The following is a 24,054-nucleotide window of genomic DNA, read 5'->3' as shown; positions in this document are numbered from 1 at the left end:
GCTATCCTTTAGGCAATTTAATGTAATTAAAAAGACAAGATTCTAATATCCATGTTTCAAATTATGATATAAATAAGGAGATGTTGAATGTAGACTTTCACTAGAGGTCTTAACCATGATTTTACAAATTTGCTTTGCTGCATAATGGCTGATAATGGATCCCAAGTCCAAATAATTAACCTTCCTATTTTGAGGCAAATGTGGATTACTTTAACATTTTAATCATTCAGTTTCCCAAATTCCTATGGATCAAATTATCAAAATTCCGTGTATAAAAAGCCCTCTTCTTTTATTATACAGTCATATTTTTATAAAGTTAGATCTTAAATGTAATAGAAAAAAATTATTAAATATTTAAGAAATGCCATCTAACATATCTTCAGTACTTCATTAATATTAAAATTGCCAATTTATTTATCTGTATGTAAACAGATACTATATTTACACCCATTAACACAGACTGATTTTGAAATTACTGTATCATTCGATCATTGCTTACTAGTACTAGAGAATGACAAATATAACTAAATACTCTGAAATGCACTGTAAAAAAATATCATGTCCGTATATCTCTCTGACGGGTCTTCATGCATTTAACATTTCAAAACCATGACAGGAATCTTATTTCTAAGATAAATTCCCCTATCTACTTATTTCTTCATGTATTTATTGTGGATCTAACCTTCTCCTACGAGAAATAAATAAGGAGGTTAAGTAGATGCTATCTTTTAACAAATAGTTTCTCCAGACTGTATTACAACTTTATGAATGACAAAATAAATCCCTCATTTTTAAATCTATTGTGATGTACATTTAACAAAATTACACCTATGAAACCTCAATATATGTACTCTATTATTCATATGTAATAAAAATGTTAAACTAAAGCTTAGTGCCTGCCATGAAATGACAAAAGTCAGATAACAAAGAACTAAGACCATCACTTGACTTTCAGAAAACCTCGTGTGTTTTACAATTTGCTTTATGAAAATAAATAAGCTCACATACCAGCACTTTGAAAAGAAGTAGCATTACCTAAGCACAATGGCCTTATGAAGATTAAGACCTACTAATCAATGGCTTGTTTCCACTACACAAATTCTGAGTCTCAAATATTTTTAAATTGCTGCCTTCATGCAAGTCAGTATGGCCTTCGCCATATCCCAAGGCATCTTGGCTGTCCTTAGAAACTGCAGGAAGTCCATCCGAAGATTCCCCGTGAGCTAAAATGTGTAGTTCTGCTCTGCCATGTGGACCCACGAGCAGGGCATCAGTGTGTTTTTGGCTGGACTGTACGCACACCTGAATACCCACCATACCGAACACAACAGTTCTTTTTTGTTTAAAGATGTGAGGTATAATTCACGATTAGGTATACTCTTGGTCATCACACAGGCAAAGTTTGGGCTCCCTTTGGTCCCCACTTTGTCTGGTTTGAGATCAGGTAGGTACTCTTATTGATCGAACACATAGTTCTATCTAGTATAGAGAAATCAAAGGAAAAGGAATCAGATTTAACTTTCTAGGAAATTACAAGCTACTAAGGGAGAAAAACCATTCACAAAAATAAACTTAATACCAGAAAAAAATGTAAATGCCATCATATATTTAAAAGATAAGCAATTAATGAGGCAGAGCAGATGAGGCTTCCCAGAGGTGGCATTTAATTTAAACTTTAAAAGATAGGTGACAACTGGAAATGCAGACCTAGCAGGGAGGGTGTCAGAAACAGGAGATGCAGGAGAGCCACAGAGCTGCGAGGCAAAGGTGTTGACAGGCCTCACCAACGGCGACTCCTAGTTGCCTGCCTCCTGCGTGGAGACGTCCCTCTGGTCACCAGGGACAAGGAGAAGCCCTGTGACTTATACTAGGCAAGATTTAAAAGATACATGCTTTCCTATCCCCACATAGTAGTCTTCCATGAGAAAGTTCTTGCTTAACTGAATATATAGTATATTGAAAATAGGTCTGTTTTACAAAAATTGGCTAATGAAGAGAGTTTCAGTAGGTCAGTTGAAGGACATACAAAGATAAGTAATTAACAATCATGTAAAGATTACAGTCAGACAGGATAAATAACCCAAACACATACAAAGATATGATGGCATTTGGTTCATCCTTACTGTTAAGACCCAGAAAATTAAGGCTGAGAAGAAATCGCTGGGCTTCAACACCATCTGTAACTCTTAGGAAACAGAGCTACTATACAACACTTACTAAAAACTTAAAATGCCAAACAGTGCTACCAAGCCTGGGATGAAAAGGGGTAGTTTGTTATCTTTCCCCCCTTCCATGGACTTCACTAGATGTTTCTAGTGGATATGAAGAGATCATGAAGGTTTCAAAATAAAAAAAGTCACAAGCAGAAGAAATCAAAATGATTCTAGACTTCTCAACATCAACATGGGGAATCAGAAGACAATGGCGGGAATGATTTTAAAATTCTGAGTGAAATTATTATAAAAAGAATGTTATACACAACACCTTTAATAATTCCTATCACGAGATGTTTTCATTACAGAGTTCCTGGGATTGAAATGTCTATATGCAAAAACTTTCAGAAATAAAGCCCCTTTTTATGTAAGTCTGACATAGAAGTCAATTAATAGTCTTTTATCTTAAATTTATAAGGATTCCTAAATTAGTGTTCCCAAATTAAATTTGAAGCACTTTTTATAATACTCTTGATATAGTCCTGAGCAGTTTCTTTCTTTATTGCTTTGTGTGCTGTTTCCTCATGAGCATTCTGCCAAACTTGGGTTGACTCTGGACCTTGATCTCTGACCTGTTAAATTCTGGGAGTAGAGGTGCAAACGATGGTGAGCAGTATATGCCACTGGATCCTCTTGTCTGAAATTCTCTCATTATATGATTGGTCATAACAGAGCCAAGATCCACATCTCTAGACTTAAAATTTTGAAGAGAGAATATTAAATATCTTCACTGGCAGCTAGATAACAATAGCTAGAAATTCTCACCTGGGTTGTCACTAGGTATTATTTACAAAGTTAAGCTGAAGAATAAGTAGGGAGCTGAATCATGATTACATGCTCAATAGCACTATCTTAGTAGATTATTTTAGCCTTAGAGACACTCAGAGCATTTGTCTATTTTCGAATTGTCTAAATAGTAGACAAGTGATGTCAAAATGCACAACTTGTATTTTGAGTTGCATGTATAACCTTATCTCTCCATATTACTAAAGTAACCTAAAAGAGGGTTTTATCCTCTTTTTCAAATTACATTTTTAAATGTTGTTTGGAAGCTCTTCAATTCAAATAAGTGAAATCTTCATTCTATTTATTAGAAACTTAATGAAAAATCTACACGAAACTCACACATAAAAAGGTTTTTTGATAAAAATGTTTTATTACTTTTTTTAATAGTAAAAGGAGAGACTAGTATATTTTAGGGTGTTTTCAAATCACTCCAATCCAAGATAATTTTGGAATGTAATTGCTTTACCAGGCTTTCGAAAGTTGAACAAATCCTATCTCTACCTTTTACCCCCAGAAAGTCCAGTCTAGAAATATACTATTGAGAAATTCTGCACATGTATATATAGGCATGTAAACATATCGCCCCCCCCATTAAAATTTATACAATCTTAAGTGTCCACAGCGTGGGGATTTTATGATCATTTAATCATAAAATTAAATATTACTAATACAATAAAGTATAAATGAATCAGCCAGGGCTACATTTATCAGTATGACTTTTTAAAACAAATCTCAAAAAGGTAATTGCATTAAAAATAGGTATAAAATTTTTATATCATTCGTAAAAATTTTTAAACAAAATAAACAATATTACATATACAAACATATAAGAGTCCACGTGCAAAAGTGCGCATGACAACATCATCATTTGAGAGCACTGCTGCACTGTATATGGAGGAGGGCAGGGGCAGACAGCAGCACAGCACAGGCACAGCGCTAACAGTCATTGCAACGTTTTGGTTTACAAAGAAAGAAATCTGAAGTAAATATGCCAATGTGTTAACAATGTCCAAATTGCTTCCTCTGGTTTTGAAAATTTTCATAATTCATAATTAATATTAAATTAAACAATCAAATAATTTTTTTTCAACATATCTTGGGTCCGCATTAAGTTAATAAATCATACAAACTCACATCTAAAAAAACTTATACCACTGAGAAAGAGCTCATCCAGTAGAAGTAAAATTGTCATAAAAGAGTAGGCTAAATTTTATCAATGTATTTGAAAAATGCAGTCATCTTTTAAAACTTACACAAAGTTGTTGACTGAATAAAAATTATAATTGTAAAGCTAAACTGATGTCACAAAACTTAAATGGCAGGTATTGCTTATCTTTGCGAGTGAACAAAACAGAAGAAGTGTGGAAACAATGCGAAGTTTATATGATTCCCAGCAAAATAGCACTATATACTAATGAAAGTTTCAACAGTTTTGAAGTTACCCAAACGCTACCAGTGCACAGGCAGTTTCTTTGGAATAAAAGCCTCCTTCTTTAATGATTACAACTTAATAATTACATAATAATGCACCAAGGGATGAAAACGATTGTCTTTGCCCAATAGGGTTACCATTTGAATTTCTGCAAAGCTGCAAATATAACCAAAAAATAATCTCTTTTTTGAAGAAAGCAGTCCATAAAAAAGCATATAAAAACAAAATTCTGAATTGGGTTCAAATCTTGACCCTTCCAAGTTATATGACTTTGGCCTGATGTCTCAGAAGCTCAGTTGCTCTATTCATTACAAAAAACAAAGGACCCCTCTACCTTCTAGGGCTGATCTGAGGATGACACGAAATGAAAGATGCAAGTATCTGTGGTGTAAAATGGATACTAAATAAATGCACACTGAAAAAAAAGACAAACTCTAAAGAACAACTACAATGCTCAATCAATTCACATGAGCATCTTAGGCTTAAAAAGTACCCCAAAGGATAGCAAGATAAAATGAAGAGGCTCAAAAAAATTCTGCCACAATAACAAATTCAATATCTGTAAGTACCATAACTGTGAGATGCTTGTGGTGTTTTTGGCCCAGAAAACATCTGAGAAAAAATATGCAATACTGCTTTTAGACTTCAAGTCTTTTTCAAACAAAAAATAGCACTAAAACCACATTACACACCACAATATTATTTCACAATAACCAAGTTTATCATATTTCTATGAAATTTCAAAGTTCTATATTATGCTTAAATAGAGCATGCAACTTTAAATTAGGTGGACAATAAAAACTTCCTACTATTTTATAGAAATTGAATAATCAAAAAGGTACACTAACAACTAAATAATAACTGTATTAAGACACTCAGGGTCATCTTTGACATCTCCTTTGGAATTATTTGTGTGTATGTGTGTGTATGTGTGTGTGTGTGTGTGTGTGTGTGTCTACAAAGGCTAAGTGAAAACTTTACCTCAATGAATGAAGTTATATCCTAACACCAAAAATGTTCCATGATAATACTAATAAAGATTATTTAAATTAGGCTAGAAGTTGAGAGTTCTCTGTTTCAGATTAACTATAAAACGTGAGTATAATTTATATCAAGAAGCCACAAAGAGCTAAGATTAGAAAGGTTTCATTTACTAAATTCTATTCTGAAGGCTCCAGTGTGGCTTCCAGATGAAAGTTGGAAAACCTCCCCTGAGGGCTTTTACACAGTTCACAAGGGAGCCTGCTACTTAAGCCAAGAGTCTTGAGTGCATTTTTGCCCTGAACAGGTGATAATTAGCCTAATTAACAGGCTAGATCCTTGTTAACTAGTTGGAAAAGAAATTTAACCTCACTCATGCCGAAGCCTGTCATTTTTAAACCTCTTAACATATCATTCAGGTTCTAAAAGCTGTGAAACATATTTTTCTGGCCTTTTCAATTCAATTCAGGGGTTGAAAAGCTTTTTGTCAAAATAACTTCTGGGAGGAGCATTAAGCAGAATATTAACCCCAGGTTGCCTTAGTCTACTAAGAACCAAGAGAATGACTCATTCTAAAGGAAAACATTCAAGGATTACAATTGCTGTGCCCTTAAAGATTTGAATTCATCTTTCAAAATCTCATTGCTATGAAACTGTTCTTTGTTAAAGAGACCCTAAGCTCCAGGCAACCAAATTAAGGTTTGCTGTAAATTCCCCCTTATACCACATGCTCTGTATCCAATACTCATCAGCACAATAGTATCTCAGATGAAGGGTTAGGACCTCTCTGTGTAAAGGACCACATGGTAAATATTTTCAGTTTCGGTGGCCATAAGTTATTTGATACAGCTACTAAACCCTGCTGATGTGGCACAAAAGCTTCCATGAAAAATATGTAAGCACATGAATGTGGTTGTGTTCCAATAAAACTTTATTCACAGTGAGCCTGCTCTAGCCTGTAAATTTGGGTCTGTCAATCAATGGCTCAGGTGATAGATCAAATGCCCACACTTCTGCCACCCCGAAACTGCCCAACCTAGACCAGGAGAAAGAATGCAAAACTGAATGCTGCTGGCAAACAAAGGTCTACTACGCCCCTTTCTTAGGGTTTGAACAGTTGGTTTAGTTTTGAAATTGTTCATTTTTTTGCAGGGCTTCAAAACTTCAACACGAGACAAACAGGTGGAAGGAATTATACTGCATATGAGAGCCATTCCAGTCAGAGCCTGCCCTGTCCTTCTCAAAACTACCCCCTTTCAACTGTATCACAGGGCTGGAGGGCTTGGAAAGTTGAAACAATTTTAACTAACCATAGAAGTCAAGTCCTGGAGAACAAGATATATATTAAATTGCCACAGTTCTCTAGTCTGAACAAAATGAAATTTTATTGCTTCAGGTTAGGTAAAAAAAAAAAATCACTGGATTTATGTAAGGAAGGAAAAAATAGTAGTTACTAATACGAGACTAATACTACTGTTTAAAGAACATAAAAAGAGAATTTCTTTTAAAGCAGTTTTCTTGCATAATTTGAGCTAAAACACAAATGAATTTCAATCCCTACTTACACCTTCATTCCAAATACCTTACCTTTCCATCTTTGGAGGTTTACAACACAATTCTAACTGTCTTCAAATTACTATAGTTCAACTACCTCTATATCAGTCAACCAATAAAAAATCATGCATTGGGACACACTGTATGTCCGGCAAAGATCTGTGCTATGAACAAACCTATAAATAAATGAAAGGCACCCATTCCTCCCCAAAAGGAGTTAAGGATTCGATATTCAAAGCTAATGTCAGTAAAATAATTGGTACACAAGAACACCACACTACGTGGGACTTTTTAAACAGTGTTAAAAGATGTTAAGCCGGGCTCGGTGGCTCAGCCTGTAATCCCGCGCCTTTGGGAGGCTGAGGTGAGTGGATTGCCTGAGCCCACGGGTTCGAGACCCGCCTGGTCAACTTGGCGAGATCTCATCTCTACAATAAGTCAAAAATTAGCCGGACGTGGTAGCGCACGCCTGGAGTTCCAGCTACTCAGAAGGCTGAGGCGGAAGGATCACCGGCGCCCAGCAGGTCGAGGCTGCGGTGGCTGGAGCAGCCACTGCACTCCAGTCTGGGTGACAGAGTGAGACTCCAACTCAAAAAAAAAAAAAAAAAAGATGTTAAGAAAAAGTACCAATGAATATAGATTGAAACAAACAGGCTTTGCGATTAAGGTGGGGCTTCAGATAAGTCTGAAAGAACGGAGTCAACTGACATGGCAGAAGCAACAGCCAGGTAAGGACAAGCTCTGGGTCCTAGAGGCAGTTGGTGGTGTGTGTACAACAGCAGTGAGCCACTCATCCTAAGCGGGCATGGGAAGCATGCTGCAGAGGACATAGGAATAAAGTTGCAGAATTGTAAATGTCAGATTAAGATGGCCTTGATAATCAGATAAAGAGGTCTGGCTTTGATGTGACAGAAGAAACCACCAATATCTTCTTTTTCTTTCTTTCATTTTTTTTCCTTTCCTATCTGCCTTCACGTTTGCTTTTCACAGTTAATTGGTAGTAATTTTCCAAGGGACCAAATGTGACATTATCATTCACAGGTGCCCATCAACAAAAAGATATACAGTACATATGCATACAACCCACAAATATATGCATGTCTGGAAAAACCTCCCATAACAATGCCCTCATCTGAGATGTGTGACGAAATCATTTTTACACGTCGTCAAGTGATGTGCTACACAGCATGCTAGCCCAACGAGACTGCTATGCTGTGAGGTATATCACTATACATACTATACAAACTTTATTTCAGAGAACCAAGAAGCTCTGCAATCAGAGGTTCATTTGCATGTCGACTGGAAATGTTTTACTAAATTTTAAGATGGCATTGCTTCAGCATGACCAGTTACAATATTAGAATAAATTAACAAATATAACTAAGATAAGTTTTACCAATAAGATCCAAAACAGGCTTACAGAAAGGAGAAAAGCATAAATAAAAAGAAATCAACTCTAATAACATTGCCTTCTTTTAAATTTCAATATATTAAACAGATCTGGTATTTTAATGGAAGCTATAAATAAAAGTAGTCCAAATTAAGACATCTTACCACAGCCCAACACATCAGGAAACTATGATTTGTACAGAATTTAAAAGTCATAGTAAGGACCTTATACTATAGTGAAATAATAGTTCCATTAATATTACTATATACAATTTTACTAGTAAAAATATACACTGTAAAGAAACTGTGCATCTGCAAAAATGATTTCAATCCCCTCTTACTAATGAAAGTGATGATTTCATATGAACAGTATTGTTCAGTTCCTTGTACGCCACAGGTTCAGATATAATATCTGGGGTCAGATACTTATGGTGGTGAAGAAAGAGTGGCTAATATGTGTCTGGCCTTGGGCAGCCTTTCAAAGCCTCAACAGGACCATGTAATTTTTAATCTTGGTATTCGAGTCAATATTTCAATAACATTCAGCACAAGACACATCTTCATTTTGCATCACAGTTTAGATCATTGGTGTTCTATAAATAGTAAATCAAGAGAGCTATTTCCCAACTGCTTAAAACAGCAACAGTAAACAAGCCATGTTTCCTTGCCAACAATCTCTGTCAAGTCCAACTCTCCAATAAAGATTTATTGGATACTTTTTTAAAAAGTAGTTTTCTGAACAAAATTAATAAACCAAAGACATCATGGCTGATCATAAGCAGTGTTTGTATTATACATATAACACAGGAAATTTAAATAAAATTAAATGTTTTAAATTAAAATGTTTAAATGTCTGGCTTTAATTTGCATTTCAATTAATAAACTTTTCACCAAACAATTTTAAATTCATCTTCAGAATACATACTTTAAAAAATTACATATATTCTTTTTGCCAAAAAATATACTTGTAATATCGGAAAATGTTTCATACACTCAGGTACCTTATACACTTCAAACATGTATGTTTCCACTTCATCCTGTAGGTCTTTATGTATCTATTATGGATATAGAATTTCTAGAAATGTGACTGTATTTGCCAGATTTAGAACGGGCTATCCTCTCTGATGGTGACTGTGTTATTTGCTGGAATAAGGAAGGGCAGGTTTTCCACACTTAGGCATTTCATTGTCTTGGACTCTGTCATCATTTTGGCCTTCTAGCATGTCAGGATGATCTAAGGAACCATTTGAGCTCAAGGTAAGATTAGCTAGAAGGGTTGAGATGTATTACCCAGTAATCTCAGAGTTCAGTACAAAATTGACCCTTTCTGAGACCTTAGTCCAAAGAGCAGCAGTTACAGTCCACTTCTAGAGTAAATATCTCGGGGCGCTTGTGCACTGGAGCATCACCAAACACGATTTTAGTTCAGAAGACTAATTCAAAGTAGACACTGTAGAACCTGATATGGATCACAGCGAGCTTTAAATCATAATGGTCTGACATATGTACAGACTGAAAGATCATGTTGTAGGGATTTGATTTGCTCCTTTCTAAATCAAAAGTTCAAGGAAAAACACAAAAACTAGATTAACATAAAAAACAAGTTTTAAGGTTTTTAAAGTTATTGTGATTCGACTGAGGGTAAGTAATGAATATAATAGTATAGCAGACTCATCAATGTTTGTGTCACATGCCTCCACTGAGCATAGGTTACCTGGTTACTTGCAATGAAACATAAGTAAAACTAGAGTATGCATATACAATTGAGGAATATTTGGGTGGGGAGGACAATCTCTTAAATGAAAAATAAAGTAATTACATATTAGTTTAGCTTCCTTTCAATACAAAAGAGTATTTCAGCAATAGGATGTGTGCATCTATGGATTCTTCTTTTCACAAAACAGATTTGTAGATTTCAATATGCTTCCCATTCTGATTTATTTTGAAAAGATAAATTCAGATACACATCAATAAGCACTGCAAACAGATTATTTATACTAACTTTTAAAATCTTCAATGCCTGAAACAAAAGAACATGTGGAATAACATCATTTATTATATATCTTACAGCATTCAAAATATTAAACTAAATTCCTTTATACTATAATCAAGTGCATAAGCAAAACCAACTGGAAGGATGTAGGTGATAAAATATATATATGGTATAAGTTTAGTGTTAGAGAAATGAAAGTACAGAATTAACAAGCTATCAGGATGAGGTTAACAACAAAAATGATTTTTTTCATTTATGGACTAAGAAAGAACAAAAAATGAAAGTCAAATACTTGCTAGTTTTAACTTTATGATAAGAATAAAATAAAACCACCGAACTCTTTATATTGCTACATTTTATTTAAAAAATTTTCAGGGCCAGGTGCAGTGGATCAAGTCTGTAATTCCAGCACTTTGGGAGGCCAAGATGAGAGGACTGTTTGAGCCCAGGGGTTCGAGAACAGCCTAGGTAACTTGGCAAGACCTCATCTCTACAATAAATCAAAAAATTATCTGGGAATGGCAGCATGCACCTGTCGTTCCTGCTACTTGGAAGGCTGAGATGGAAGGATCACCTGAGCCTAGCAGGTCAACGCAGGATGGCCATGAGCATGCCACTGCACTCCAGCCTGGGTGATGGAGTGAGACACCAACTCAACAAAAAAACCAAAAAATTCAGACTGACATGAATTAAAGTCCAAGCAATTATTTACATCAGACCTAACTGAGTACTGGTCAAGTATCTGCCTTAAGATAGTCCAAGTGAGAGCAGCATCCGACCAAACACACACTGTGAGAAGATGATGCAAGTGAGGGTTCAAGTATTCAGGGGGCAGGGACATTGTCCATACTCACCTCCTGCAATGGGGCTGACAGCTTACCACAGATATTGGTTACTAGAATTAAAGAGTCTTCTGTTTGCAATAAGTAATACAAAATTAGGATTTCATAGGACATGATTCTAGGTGCTCAATTTTTAAAAATCAACAAACTGTAGAGACCAGACAACTTTCACTAATGCCCTTTTTTTTTTTAATATCTCATGCTAATTCTCTGCATCACACAAGCATCCTTGTCTGAATGTGAACTTATTTGCCACTCACAGGTTGACAAAATACCGCCGTACACACATTAACTTTTGAATTATTTTCTACTTTCATATAGGTACATTCCCTAAAAGATCCTAAATAATTCAAGGACATTTACATTGATGTTCAACTTTTTGACATCTTTCAGAGTGCCTATACCATAGAAGCATGGAAAATTATGGATTAAGAAATGTTCATAAAACAATAATTTTGTATAACTAAATTTTATCAAAGGCTCAGAATAGTGAGAAATGTTCTAGTGAATTATATTCCCAATTACATCTTTAAAACTGGAAACCAAGCTGCTTTTAGGAGGCCAAACCACAGAAGTACAACCTATTTTGACACCAATGTAGCTATGTGACGCTAGCAGTTTCCTTGTTCCAAAGTATGACCCCAAAATTAAGCCCTACAATTCTTTTTTTTTTTTTTCAGTCGGAGTCTCACTCTGTCATCCAGGCTGGAGTGTAGCTGGCAGGATCATGGCAATTGCAACCTCAACCTGCTGGGCTCAGGCAATCCTTCTGCCTCAGCCTGGCAAATAGCTGAGACCAGAGACATGTGCCACCATACCTGGCTAATCTTTTTTATTTATTGTAGATAGCAGGTCTCACCATAATGCCCAGGCTGATCTCAAACGCTTGGGCTCAAGCAATCCTCTCACCTTGGCCTCCCAAAGTGTTAGGATGATAGGCATGAGGTACTACGTCGGACCTAAAACCCGACAATTCTTTCCATTACATTTATATTATATCCAGTCCTAGGATAAGGTATAGCACAAGTCCCAAACTTGTGAAGACATTCTGCCAAAGCATACCACTCCAGAAAAAAGAAAGAAGGGCTCTAAGAAAAAGAGTAATCAAATTATTGGGGCTCAACCAACCACCACAACTGGTGAAAAATTCTATCTCAGTTGCTTCCTGACCTGTCTTTATGCCCATGGGGTCTAACACTACTTAATTATCCCCAGAAACAGAGACATGACTTTCAGGAGTCAGAGAAATGAATCTCTCTCTCTTTTTTTAAAAAAAATTTTGTCTAAGACAGTAAATAGAAAAAGAAAAACAGAAAATAACATTCCAATAAGTTATGTTGTCAGGCATAACATTATAATACTAAAAAAGTATGGCTATGGGAAAATGGTAGAAAAGTAACAGCAAGAATAGAGAATGCATGCTGCAGTCAACACCCCGAATTAGCTGCTACAATGCTTACAGGTAGTAGGTGCTCAAAGAATTACTGAACTAAACATTCTCCACTAACATAGTGAGACTAGAATAGAGAAAACAAAGCAACAGAGTTGTTATTATCTTCAGCATAATAACTTCTTGGACCTTAATTCAGTCTGAAAAACCTTTAAGTAGTAAGATACGAGTTGAATGGTTTTGTTTTCTTTTTATCATAAGGTCTAGACTACCAACTAGACAAATAAAAAGAGATATAAGGTGTACAAATAACCATTACATTTATATTACAGAAGATAAGGATTAAACATTCCAATGGAATTCACATGATATTAACAAAAACTTAAGAGCTAAGAACTAGAAGGTGGTAAAAGACAGAAGAGACATGTGACCTCATTTCTACAAACCACCTCACAGAAAATTTAGAGATCTGAGTTGTACATCTCCAAATATTTCTGTTATTTGCATTATAAATAAGTTTATATCAATTATTGATATCTGTTATTCTCAAAAATAATATGCAATAAAGCGCTAAGGAATATGCACAAAGTCGCTTAGAAGCAGGAGAAGTAAGAAATACAAAATCCTAGAAATAAAAGCCCAGGTGAAAGATAATTAGGAAAATTTCCTCTGGAGAACAACAAAAGTAAAAATATTAGCACATGTCAATTGCTATCAAGTAAACAAGTCCTTTGACTGAATTTTAAGTTTTTCCTAGGTTAACATAGATCTGATCAGGGATTAATATGGCAAACAAGAGCTGGCAACACAGAAGAATGGCCCAAGAGGAAAAATTCTAGAATTTAATGATTTTACGGTATATGTTTCTAAACAACTTGATTTGAACATTTAGTCAATTTGACTTTAACAAGTGACAAAACCATTTAAAATCTGACTAAGTGAAGCCACTGTCACGTACTAAACTAAAAAATAACAAACTACTATATAAATGCACACTGTACTTTGGAACTCAGGCAAACAAAATAAAGATGGCTGCTACAACTTTACAGCAAGAGCAGCAGAAATGCGATTATACATTTATTCCATAAGGCTAGCATCAGTGTTTCTGCTATGTATATTTTTTATTTCTCTCCTGTGACTGTTGTTAAAATTATTTTTAAAAAAAAATTGGCTTCTCCCAGGTACATCTGGCTACCTGTACCAGGGCAAGGTAGCATCTGGAGGACAAGTAACCACATAGGCAAGGCTCAACTCAACCAACTTGCAGCCAGCTCTCCCTGGCAAGAGCCCAGGGATGTGTTCTACAAAGTTACTAATCATAAAATAAATGAAAATATGCTGTAGGACTAGGATTTACTCTTCATTTAAAGTAACCAGTATCATTTCCAATCATTATTTACAGCTAACAGATTATTTATTTGGTGAAACAGAAATAAAGATTTTAATACAAATTAAACAATCTTACAGAATTTTTAAAGAAAAGTCAGATTGCTTATCCAGTGAGTGGGAATTATATTTTCATGATGTATATTAAATGTATATTCCATGATGTATATTAAAGTTGTATATTTATATTCATAAATATACAACTTTAATATACATCATGGAGAGATGCCATATTGTCACTAAACATGTGTATGAAAAAATGACATCATCTTAACTCTCTGTTACATGAAACTCATAAATTTAAATTTAAAAACTTCAATTTATCCTCAAGAATGGGAATTAATGTACAGGTTCTTAAATATCCACATTCATGAAATCATTACCATTTCCAGTAAGCAAATAATGAACAAAAAGTATTTTTAAATGAAAGGGCATTGAACAGAACACTTAAAATCAATGAAATATATATATATACACACACACATATATATTAAGTAGAGGCATCTTTAACAAGTCAAAGGCAATTCTCTTTGGATACAACTATTCAATATTTATTGATACAGTAGGCTACTTGTTCCTAGAAGCTATAATTAGGCATGATGTATTCTATCCAAATATACTTATTCCTGTCCTGAACATGTTGTCTATCCTTTTAGTTGAAAGCAAACCTCAAGCAAATTCCTATTTATCTCCTTGCCAATCAAGGAATGAATGACTGACACTAACATAGCCTTATCTGGGCCTTCTGTCTGTAGCACATTCTGCTAAGTGATGTCATTGCTCTAGCAGACGAAAATAAGCAGATTATTACAGTGACTAGAAGCAAACTAAACATTTGGATTTTTGCATGGACAGATTTACACACTGTCTGTCAGATAAAGCACAGTTTGCCTGCTGCTTACACAACAAGAATGTGCCTGACAGCTTCCTCCCAGGTTTAGTATCTGATTACATAAATAGGCCATTCCCAACCATTCCTGAAGACTGACAGTCTGTCTTAGTTTAAAGTGCAATTTCGGACTATCAGCTTTTCTGTCTTGCACACTGGGTTGATTAACATCAGAGTCCTTGCTGGAGGTCCAATCAGGCTTTTCACTCCCAGAATTCCACATCATATAAAAAGAGATGGACACAAGGATCGGGGAAAAGTGATTGCTGCAAAGCACATTCTGAAGGGTCAAGCATTTGAATACACTTAACGTGTGTGTGTGGATTTGTAGTATGACCTCTGAAAAGATTCAGAAACACAAGGGTTTCTTTTAATCTCTTGGTTTCACATATGAAATTAAATATGAAGCATGATCACACAAAATATTTATATATTACTATTTTTACAGCTGCCGTGCTTAAATGAATATTTTTGCAATATTCCATCAAAGAAATGAAATGCAAATGTCATAAATTCAAGTTTAAAAACTTCAATTAACCCTCACGAATGGGTTTTAATGTACAGATTCTTAAATATCCACATTCATAAAATCACTACCATTTACAGTAAGCAAATAATGAACAAAAAATATTGTTAAATGAAAGGGCATTATCATAGTCATATAAAAACCACACCACTGAGCTGAAAGAATGTCTAAAAAGTTATCTGCCACTAATTAACATCTTTCCTGTCCCCATCATAATACCTAAAACAGCACTCACAGAATTAACACACTGGTACATTTTGATGAGAGTGAAAATATGGTGTAAAATGTCCTTTAGCACCAACAAAACGTTAATAGAAAAATATTCATGAGAAAATTTTATCTGTATAAATAATATAAACTTGCTGAAAATGGATGATTTCATTGTTTTGGTTGTCTACACCCTGTAAATAATAATAATATTGAGGTGCTGCAGTTTAGTTGCTCAGTTACCAATTATTCTAGGTGCAACATTATTATTTATTTAATAATGACACACTTCTCAGGAAATGCAAGTATGTGATATTTATAGAAACAAAAGCATTCAAAGTGGTCTGGCTGATCAAGACAGATGAATTTTCTTTTAATAAAGAAAAAACTAGTCAGAAGTAAAGGCAGTACTGAATATCTTGACTCCATTGTGAGGAAACCATTTGGCTATTGTTTTGTTGACAGTATTTGGGAGTTTTTACAAAGAACAAATTTCAAGTATCTCCACTGTTAATGTGTTAATTAAATAAATGCCTTTCAAACATCTACTATGGGCCAAGTCCTATCTGGTGTTCTGGAAAAACAAAGATAAATAGGACACAAGGTCCATCCTCAAGGTATGTAAAATATGATAGGGAAAAGAGACAAGTAAGCGCATAAATTATATTTCAAAGTAGTCATTTATCTCTCTCTAGATAAATATATTTTTTAGATTCAAATAACAATCTTCTCTGATACTAAACAACTCTCAGTCTCAGGACAATGTTCTATGAAATCTATTCTATATTTTTCTAGAGAAAAAGATTTTCTTCCTATTGAAACATCTTCCTACTTTCCTACAAGAATCCATTTCAAGTCAAATTAATGACTTTATGAAGTACAGACCTGAACATTAAACACATAAGAAAAATACCTATAACTAAAAAATGACCCATATGCTCCTGTTCCCTGTTCAGAATTGCCCATGTTTGCTCTTTACACTGTCACATATTAAATACTAACATTTAGCTTAAAACGTCTTACTGCCTAATACTATAATGTATTTTGTCTTTTTCATTTGCTTCTTGACACCCACACTAATGAACTGTCATAGAAATAGTTTTGGGAATCACAAAGGGTGTTACTTACAATGGTAAACAATCAGAAGTCATAAACACAATATTGTTTCTAGTAATTTCAGCTATAACTTTCAAACATTCATACCCGACATACCGGATGAAATATGTTGCTTCAGGTCAGCTCTGATGGATCCCTCAGAAATATCAACATTATTGCTTTTATTTTATTATGTACTGCACTTCATAACCGTACACTGCAGAGTATAATAAAACTCCACTACACAGCATGAGTACTTATTAAACAGGTCAAAAGTTACTATAACAAATATCTCACTCTACTCAGGGCCCATTAATAACATATCTTGTTGTTCAGATGAGGAAATTCCTTATAAAAAGACAAAAAAATAAGTGTGACAAAGCAGAAACGTAGAACAATTTGAAATTGTTAATATAACTGATTTCCTTTTGTCATTTCTTTTATAGGCACATACTTAATTACTGCATCTTTAATTGCAAACATATGCACAGCAACTCTGAAAGAACTAAATAAAAAATTGGTATCAATAAAGAAAAGTGGACAGGACAGGATGGCTCATGGCTGTACTCCAGCTACTTGGGAGGCTAAGGCAGAAGGATCACCTGAGCCAAGGAGGTCAAGGCTGTGCAGAGCTGTAATCGTCCACGGCACTTCAGCCTGGGTGACAGAGTGAGACCCCCAATCCTAAATAAACAAATAAATGTAATTTAGAAGATGGCTAAATAAGGTAAAAAAGTAATGGCCACTAAAATCTGTAAGCCTTCAGATGTGGTGGTCACCGCCACGTCCCCAAACAGTTGCAAAGGTAAGAAATAGCTTAGACAAGTAATATCTGTTCCCTCAAACATTACATCAATTAAGTTAAGCAACTGTATGAAAGGAATGACAAGATAATATACTAAAGGCCGGGCACAGTGGCTCAAGCCTGTAATCCCAGCACTTTGGGATGCCTGAGCCCACAGTTCAAGAACAACCTGGGCAACTTGGCGAGACCTCAGCTCTGCAATAAAAATAATTAGCTGGGTTTGGTAGCGCACACCTATAGTTCCAGCTCCTTGGAAGGCTGAGGCAGAAGGATCATCTGAACCTAGCAGGTCGACACGGGATGGCCATGGTGTGCCACTGCACTCCAACCTGGGTGACAGAGTGAGACCAAAAAAAAAACCTAAAAAAACCAGATAATGACTCCTTTCCAGGGTAGCTGGTAGGTGCATCATTCTGCTGTACAAGGTAGATGTTTTCTATAAATGAAATCAGCTGAATTTAAAGATGTCCACTACAATAGCAAAACAGAAAACAATAAATGAGAGGTTATACCAAAAAAAAAAAAAATTACATTTAAGGTACCCATGGGAAATATATACTGAGAGTTAAGAATGAATTTTTTAAAGACAAAAAAAATTTATAGAAAATTAGGTGTTAAAAGTGAGCATTTTTAATTATGTCTGTTGAGAGAGGGAGAGAGGAAGAGAAGAACAACCAGCAAAGCAACAACACAATACCAGGGAAATTAATGGTGCCCCAAGCAGACATAATAAAATGTATTTGCCATAAACATAAAATATAACCAAACATAGTCAAAAAACTAAAGCACATAGACAAAGAACTCAAGTACTCAGTAGTTCATTAATTTTCAAAAAAACATAAGACACTTTATGAACTCATAATTTTTATATAATTACAAAATGTGACATTATAAGAAAGCAAATTCACCTTTGTAGAAGTATTGAAGTGAGAACATCTTAAGTATTACATTTATTTTATAAAATAATGACTGACAATGGTGTGATAATTTTTCTAGAATGTATTATTTATTTGCCATCACAGCAGTCAAAATAATTAAAATGAAACTTATTTGAGGACTTACAGATTTCCCCTTAGCCTATCCTAATGCGTAGCACCTAACAGGTGCTAAATAAAATGAAGGGATTGAAATAAAATGACTTGTTTCTTTAGTTTGATATATAAGAAAGTTAACTATCTATAAGATCCTTGCAAGTATTACAGAATATGAAATAGGACTCAAAAACTACTATAGTCCAGAGGTGTGATTATTCCCCCAAAATCAGCAGAAGAAAACAAATTATTCATAAATCACAGTAATCAGTGCTGTTTTAGCCATCTGAAACATGTCGAATATTAGCATCTGATGTGCCTATGAATAGTCATTGCTACTGGTGTACATGAAATGTTGTAATTGGTTTAAATCGGTCTTGCCCATCTGTCTTTAATACTCTTATTACAAGGCAGTAAGCAGAGGACTATTAGAGCTGCAGTATAAGCTGGAAGATCTTTACCCATTCTTAAATCATTTAAAAATAATGAGAGCTTTAGCCTTTATCTAATTAACGAGTGCCTTCTTTGAATTAGAAAAACTGTATCATTTAGCCCACGGTTGTTTAGTAAATTGGCTTGGTGGCATGTAAGCTAACGCAGGATAGCAGTTCCAGTGTCTTGTTCCTGGCTTCTTATTACTTGAATTATAATTCAATGATCACCTTAGATCATGGGCTATTCATAAATCAGAAGCCTGACATCAGATGAAAAATTGTATTAATATATGAAACTTATTATATAGTACAAACTGCTCTCTTGATAAATTACATTGTTCAAACTTGACAATGATTGCATTTAAAACATTATTCCTGTTTGCTGTTTTACAGACTGAAACCTCTTCATGAAAAATTTACAATGCTCCTCTGTGTTTTGGAGTCAGAGGGCAATAGTAGCAAATGGCAGACAGAAACCATACTTTAGATTTGCTGGCAGCGACGGAGGACAGAGAACACTTCCAAGGATGTGAAGAAAAGCCCTTAGCCACATTCACAGGATCTACATTTCTGGTTTTATGAAGATACTAATTGTCCTCACCCACAGAAGCATAGTAAATAATAAAATTTTAATTTCAGCTCACTGTATTGCTTTCTTCTTCTATATAGGTGTTTCAAAGAAATTTATAGTCATAAATGTTACACAAAAATTTATAGCGCTAGAGGAAAAAATAAAGGGGCAAACCCATGAAGTTTAATTTGAATTGCGGCCGAGCTCCTTAGATGATGCGTTATGACAAATGCTTTTTGCCAAGGCTGACTGGGTAACTCAAGCTGTATTCCATATTATTTACATTAATTACATGAAGGCTGCTTTGTTAATGGTACATTCTGGTGTGGGTCGCAGCATGATATGCTAATGATCTAAGAAAAATCTGCATCTCCAATATTTATGATAATTTGTAATAGGAAATAGGGTTGCTTTTATTTCCTTCTCCTCCGTAGCACAAAAAAGTCAGTACGAAACAATTTTATTCTGAAAAGAAAGGAAAAGTTCTAATCGCCAAGACATTTAAGTGTTATAAACAAAAGGGAAGACTCTCATTGTTAGGGGTGTTGTCATAGCCTTTGACAAAGTGATAATAAGACAGTTCTCTCTATGCCTTTCAGTGTGAGGTGTGGATCAAGTTGAAATGAATGGGAAAAGCAAAATGGAAAGTGTAACTTCCATCACCAAATTATCTCCTGTTATTGTGTATTTCTGCCCTCCCTCCTCAAAGCTACCCGCAACAAGAAAGAAGATAAGCTGCACATAAACACAGGTAATTTACAATAAGTTGCAGGCATTATTACAAAAGGCAAGAAGATATGTGCTAGAATATACTTGCTATTTTAACAAAACTCATAGAAGTCTTTGAGAATGTTATGATAGAAATGTACAATCTCTAAGGATCACAAATGCAAAAATCAAATTTCTGTGTATCAGGACACATTATTCCTATTGTTATCCTTTTAAATAATTTCAAAATTTATAAACAGTAAACATAATGGTAATTTCACCATTATGGGTTTTTTTGGAGTATGAAAACTAAGAGGTAAAAACTTCAAAAAAATCAAAGATAGTGGATTGAAAAGCTCCAAATTTTGCTGATTATTAATGCTAAATGATACTACCTGTATTTTCCAAAGACTGTTGGAACAATTTTGAAAACATATTTTGCTCTATTGTTATGGGTAAGATTCTGAATCTCCTTCTTTAGCAATAAGCATAAATAAAGCTTATATATTTTTGACATGAGAAAGTTAGGTGTTTTCAAATGTAATGGCCTATTGGAAAAAAAGTTCCCACATACATGCACCCCAGCCTGCAGAAGAGAACAATAATCTTAGGAAATCCTGTAGATAGGCTGCTTTGTAAAGGATGTATCCTTTTGCATTGAATGTAAATTCCAAAGCATCAGGGCACCTAAACAGAACTTATTAATAAGTCATTTATATTTACTAATGGCATAAGTTTCGAAAGTAATATAAAATATGTTGTATAAAATATATAGTATTTTTTAAAAGAACAGGGTGTTCTAAAGACTAGAAACTGAAAAGTATATATAGATTGACAATCTATATTTCTTGTTAGAACTATTTCTTTAATCTATGAACAAATAGTACTGAGTTTTGATAGGCTACATTCAATATTATTAACATAGTGGTCATCTCTGGAGAAATGTAAAGGATGCAGTCAGAGAGCAGCTCGTAGACAACTTCAAAGGGATTGGTTAGGTTGTATGACTTAAGCTGCATGGGAGTTATGTAGGTGTTTGTTTTTAACATTATTCTTGATATTATATATGGAGAAAGTGTGTTTGTGGATGTGTGTGAATACTGTTGTATATATGAAATATTTTATAATAAAAAAGAAAAAAGGGAATTGAGAAAAACATGACAAAATCTCAATCAAAATTTTAAAGGGGGAGAGATTATTTTTCAGAATCTTTATGGGAAAATTAATGTATTACTCTGCTATAATAACTAAAGCTCAGATTTTTCATTTTTAGGCTAGAAATGTCATATGGCCTCATAAACTACTGTTTTATATTATAGATTCAAAACCAAGGAAATGAAAATAGTGTTTAGTATAAAATTATCACCACTTGCTACAGTAAAAATATGAATTTTGTAAGAAATGCATATTCATCTCTATTCAGGTAACTCATACTATGCTAATTACCAGAGAAATTTCTCAGAGGCAACACTATAATCAAAGAATACTAGAATATCTAGTAATCTTTAAAAATGTCTAAACCAATACACTTATTTTACAATTGAAGAAACAAAACTAAAGGCTTTCATATCCATAAACTACTAGATAGTGGGAAGACAGTTCTTCTGATCTTAGTTTAAAGTTCTTTTAGTCATAAACATGGCCTCCTTTATCACCTGTCCCAGGAGGTGAACACTGTGGTTCAACACACTAAATCATTCAGGCTGACCCTGTAAAGGAGCCAGACAGGCTGGGCCAGGTAGACTGGGCTTGCTCACTCATCCACTAGACATGCATAAACCATCAAATATGTGACAGGTTATGTCAAGAAGTGTAGAAACTAAAAAATAAATAAGTTATGCTATGAAGTCAGTAAAAATATCCAATGTCTTCTAACTGATCCAAAAATAAAATCCCAACCCCTCACCATGACCTCTAAGAATGAATGTTAGTAACCTAAACCCTGCTCAGATCCCCCCATATGTGCCCCTCGGGTCTCTTAGCACTACCTTCATGCACACCATGCTTCAGAAATGCTTGCTTCCTACTGCTTGGAGTACTACCTCCTTGGAATACTATCTCCTTAATGTTCACGTGGGTCAGTGGGCAAGTAGATGGGGGGAGAGGATAGATGAGTGGATAAATGGATGAAGAAAAGCCTAGTAGCAACAGAGACACGTAAACCAACAATGATAAAATGGAGAGGGACCCAAAAGAACTCCTAGAATTTATTTTAAAATTGTGCATTTCCTCTTTCATGTTTAAACTTCAGTAACATTCAACATATTCTTCATTTGATACAATATGCTTATCGAGATGCATTTTCCACTGCTCAAAACAGTTTTTTAACTCATCAATGTTGATGCCTTCAGTGTTTCTGCCATTTTTGGTTTCACTCTTCCACATCACAAAACATTTCCTTTGAGAACTTTTTCATCCAGGGAAAAAAAAGAAATTGTGACAGTTAAAGGGCAAAAGTATGGATGGCTTTGAGAGAAGCGTTGCATATTCTTTGAAATGAAGGATATATGAGATATAGTTAAAGTTTAATTTTAAGATCAGAGGCTTATTAGATTGTTTAAAACTCATGAAAAAGAGTAGCTGTTCAATTAAATGTAAAAATCTATAACCACAAAGCCTAATGGTATTAACACAACTCTAGCCTCTATCTCAACATGTCCAGTCACTCAGAAAAGTCAGTTCAGAGGTTCGGGATGTGTTCCTTAGTGGTACAATATAATCACATATAAACAAATGCAGAAGAAATTAAATCTCCTCCTAAGAAACTTGGTTCAATGAACAAAAGATCCTCCGTCTGTTAATTGGAAAACAGAAAGCTTTCCATGATTTACTCTATAAAACATGAAGGCCATAAAAGTTTGCTCAGAAATTACAGTATTTATGAAATGTTGTAAAGACAAGCACTAGAAGTATTAATTGCAAGCTCTCTGACAATTCAGATATGATTAAAAGTCATTCCAATCTAGTGGAGAAAAGATATGCAAGCTTTTTGATATACATTTTTCCTTTTCTAGGAACAAATGTGAACCTCCTTAGCCAGAACAAATACTAGCCAACATGATCTATCTTGGAAATGACCATACCTTCTTTTCCCATAGGGAATAAAATCTGGATTAAATTGTGATATTAATAAAATTGATCGATTAAAGGATGAATTGACCATGAAATTATTATACAACAAACAAAAGTCTTATACATAATACAAGATTCAGAAAATTCTTAGGAACATATTTCAGATGTGAACTTACTCCTAACCTAATATAAAGCAAGTACCATATCACAGATATTTGTCACTGAGTTTTTATAAAGTCTTGATTGTGACTCGTTCCTCAGAATGGTTATCTTGGCCACTACATTACACTCTTGTAATTAATGCAAACTCAAGTTGACTTCCTGTTTTTATCTTCTTTTGTTGAGTAAGATTTGACAGAGATTTGATACTACAAGAAAGTGAAAAATAAAAAAATGTTTAATGTGTAGCTATTATTCACAAACTCTATACTAGGTACTCTCCCTAAATTATAGAGTTCAGGAGATTAAATTTCAAAGTATGAGAAAAACTGCTCAGAAATGATGCCACTATATTTAATAGAACAGTTTTCATTAGTTATATTCAGTATGACAATTACAGATTTTGCTCCAAATTTAACTTAGAAATGTTAAAATTATCTCAGTTGCCAATTAGACTGATAGTATCATATTTATTTTCTTAAAAGTACAAATAAATTCTCCTCCCCTCAAATTTATGTATACTTCTTATATCTGTTTAAGTTTATGAACTTTAAAAATTACTTTAAAACAAAAATAATACCATAACACACA

The 24,054-nt window shown here is 34.4% G+C and overlaps 1 protein-coding gene across 1 annotated transcript in view; it reads right to left on the bottom strand.

Moving 5' to 3' along the window:
• Positions 1 to 24,054, bottom strand: part of ZNF407 (zinc finger protein 407) — a 481,202-nt gene that overhangs the window by 202,419 nt on the left and 254,729 nt on the right. The window lies entirely within an intron of this gene.

Source organism: Carlito syrichta, unplaced genomic scaffold (genome assembly GCF_000164805.1).
Source record: "Carlito syrichta isolate Samal-C Ts95f unplaced genomic scaffold, Tarsius_syrichta-2.0.1 Scaffold316215, whole genome shotgun sequence".
In the NCBI taxonomy this organism is placed as follows: domain Eukaryota; kingdom Metazoa; phylum Chordata; class Mammalia; order Primates; family Tarsiidae; genus Carlito; species Carlito syrichta.
This window is presented reverse-complemented; position numbering and strand designations above follow the sequence as displayed.